Source organism: Syngnathus typhle, linkage group LG9, assembly GCF_033458585.1.
Source record: "Syngnathus typhle isolate RoL2023-S1 ecotype Sweden linkage group LG9, RoL_Styp_1.0, whole genome shotgun sequence".
Lineage (NCBI taxonomy): Eukaryota > Metazoa > Chordata > Actinopteri > Syngnathiformes > Syngnathidae > Syngnathus > Syngnathus typhle.
Window position 1 is genome coordinate 15,571,943 of NC_083746.1, and position 3,565 is coordinate 15,575,507.

Sequence of the window (3,565 nt, forward strand, 5' to 3'; positions counted from 1 at the left end):
CCGGAAGAAAGCCCAGCAGAAGCTGTACTTCCTGAGACAGCTCAAGAAGTTCAACCTGCCGCGAGAGCTTCTGAAGACCTTCTACACTGCCATCATCCAGTCTGTCCTCTGCACGTCCATCACTGTCTGGTTTGGATCGGCCTCCAAACAAGACAAGCACAGACTACAACGGACAATCAGAACTGCAGAAAAGATCATTGGAATCAACCTCCCATCTATCCAAGACTTGTACCTGTCTAGGACCAGGAATCGGGCAAGGAACATCTCTACAGACCCTTCTCACCCAGGTTGCAGTCTGTTTGAACTACTCCCCTCCGGACGGCGTTATAGAGCTCGGTACGCCAAAACCAGCAGACACAGAGACAGCTTCTTCCCCCAGGCTGTTGCTCTGATGAACTCAGACCACTCATAGAGTCTCAGAGACATTACTGTGCAATAACATCTCTTCAGCTCTTCACACCTTTTTGAATTTGTCTACACTGTTTTTGCCATTATTCACGTCCTGAATGTTGTTAGTCACCTAAATGTTGAGGGTGTGTTTTTACCGAAGTTAAATTCCTTGTTTGGCACGCTCAAACATGGCGAATAAAAACTCTTGAATAAAAAAAAACTCTTGAATCTCAGCCATCAAACCAAAGCAACAAGACAAAGGAAAAAAGTAACACCGGCCAACCAGCCCCCTTCAATTCCAAAGAACACCCCAAAACACGCAAAATACCCTCCACAGGGTCCATAAACAGGTGTAAGGGCAGTCAAGTTCAACGCCGCCCAATGGACCGTGGTCGTAAATCGGTAAAACATCACAAAACAGGCAAACGTGTGAGCAGCGTCCTGGGCACCCAGTCGGGGCACGTGCAGATAGTCACCATGGGGCTGGTACGGCGAAGATCATTGGCTTCAACGAGCATGAGGGAGCGGACCTCCCACACGGGTCGCGGCTGCGAGGCCAAGGCGAGGGATCTGGTCAGCACCGGCCGGATGAGCAGGATGGCCATCGTAGAGTCACGCCGGTCTCGACCAATGTGTGCAGCCATCCCATCTCCCAGGGAAAAAAATATCCGATCCGAAACAATCTGCACACACCGAGTTGTGATAGATGGCACCAGCATTGCCGAATGGACAAATAGAAAGAAAGAAAAAGGAGAAAGGAAGGAAATAAAGAGGAAAAGAGAGAACACTGCTGCGGGGCTGCCACTCACAGTGGCGCCAAACAAAAAAAAAGGGGCTTGCATATTAGGTAACCGCTCGTGGTGTCCGACAATTAGTGGATTTTGAAGTTTCTCTTCAGAGAGAATCTTTGGCCACAAAGTGAGTAGGAGACAGGTTTTTCACCAGTGTGTTCTTGCATTTGATTTTAAGTTTACTTTCTGAGAGAATATTTGGCCACAAGCTGAGCAGGAAAAAATTTTTTCACCTGTGTGTGTTCTTCCATGTGTTTTTAAGTTTACCTTCTGATAGAATCTTTGGCCACAAACTGAGCAGGAAAACGTTTCCTGTCCTGTGTACTCTTGCATGTGTTTTTAAGTGTCCCGTCTGACCGAATCTTTGGCCACAAACTGAGCAGGAAAAAGGTTTCTCATGGGTGGGGGTATTTGTGTGTGTTTTTAAGTCACCCTCTGTGAGAATATTTGGCCAGGAACTGGGCAGGAAAAAGGTTTCTCAACTGTGTGTGTTCTTGTCATTATTTTTAGGTGACAGTTCTGCGAAAGATTGGCTACAAACTGAGCAGGAAAAATATTTTTTCAGCTGAGTGTGTTCTTGCATGTAGTTTTAAGTTTACTTTGTGAGAGAATCTTTGGCCACAAAGTGATCTGGAAAAGGATATCTCACTGGTGTGGGTTCTTGTGTGTGTTTGCAAGTCACCCTTCTGAAAGAATTTTTGGCCACAAACTGAGCAGGAAAAACGTTTCTCCCCAGTCTGGGTTCTCATGTGACTTGTTAAGTGCCTCTTCTGAGAGAATCGTTGGAAAAACGTTTCCCTTCTGTGTGTATTCTTAGGTGTAGTTTCAAACTCCTCTTATGAGCAAACATTTTCCAAGACTGAGAACATTTCCAGTGTTTGGTATAAAATATCAACTTCTGACTCAAGACAAGTTGAGGGCATACTGTAGATATCCTCTTCGTCCTTCTCTTTCCCCTCCTCTTTTATCAAAGTTGCTCTGGCCCGGCCTCCTGTTTCTCATTAATCATGGCTGTTCCTGGCTGTTGTCTCATTCAAACTTGTACATAAAAACTAGCGCTTCAACCACCAGCTTCAACCACCAGCTTCAACCAGAGGTTCAAGCACGCTAACTGATTCTCAAACTTGGCCAAGCTATCTAGCCTTGCTTGGTCGCAGAATAGTAGCATGGGAGGTAAACGTGGTGACATCCTGATTTCCACTTTGTAATATTGTAGTTAAATAATTTATAGTTTATAATCAACCACAGCAGAACAGGCCTTGTAGCTCAGTGGTTAGAGCACTGGTCTTGTAAACTAGGGGTCGTGAGTTCAATTCTCACTGAGGCCTGATTGTATACTAAACATTTACTGCGCAAGCTTGACATATAAGAGTTGAGGGTGTAATTCCACTTATCTTGTCCATAGTACTGGTGACCAGCAGTTATGTGATGAGTTGTTATTGTCTTTGAGGATATTAAGGGAAATTTTATAATTTCAGACGGCACACCAATGTGTCCACACTGGATGAGAATCACTGGCTTACAGTCCTGTTTAGACTACATTTTCAAGCGTTTCTTTTGGTCAATCTTCTAAAAGGTTGACACAGTTTTGCCAGGCAAGACCGCGTAGCTCATTAATAAGAGCATTAGAATTGTAACTCAGAGGGTGTGAGTTAAATTCCCACTAGAGTCTGACAGACAGCTACATCTGCTAACCCTGCTTGGTTGTAGTGTGTTTGAATTTTTGATTAGCGGTAGGTGTTAAAGCCTCATTGCTAGCAAGAGAACTAGTCTTGCAAACAAAGATTCACTCGCTGTGTCTCAATTCACAGGCTGCATCCTCAGAAATACTTTTTTTTTTGCCAATTATCAGGCTGCATGACATGACTTCTGGTGCGACGCGAACGCACGTCATGTGACACACGAATTCAGCCTTGAAACCGGCATAATTTAAATGGCAACAGATGCTGAGCGGAGACTACATATATTTTAAAGTAATTTCCCATATTACTCTTTCAAATATCTATTCAGAAACTCTGAACATATAAGGACATATTTATTGAGAAAAAACAGGGCAGGAGGGGGAGTTTGTTCCCCTCAGCAACTGGTTAATCAATATAGTCTACATTCCAACATAATCATACGATCAAGAACAGTGGAGCCTCGGTTTTCGACCACAATCCGTTCAAGAAGGCTGTTCCAGAAGTGAATCGTTCGAATTCCAAATAATGTTTTCCCTTTACAAATAATGGAAAAAAAAATTATCTATTCCAAGCAAAAAAACCTGTCTTTTTTAACAATTTTTTTCCATTTGCGCATTTTTGTCCGATCACGTAACTGCAGCGCAGCGCCGAACACGCAACTGCACCGTGCTGGTCGCATTATTGCGACAGAGCCGTCGCTAA

General features: G+C 44.0%; 1 non-coding gene across 1 annotated transcript; it reads left to right on the forward strand.

The window, feature by feature from the left end:
- Positions 1–2,436: 2,436 nt before the first annotated feature.
- trnat-ugu (transfer RNA threonine (anticodon UGU)) lies at positions 2,437–2,509 on the forward strand. Its single transcript has one exon. It is a non-coding gene; the product is annotated as a tRNA-Thr (tRNA).
- Positions 2,510–3,565: the final 1,056 nt, after the last annotated feature.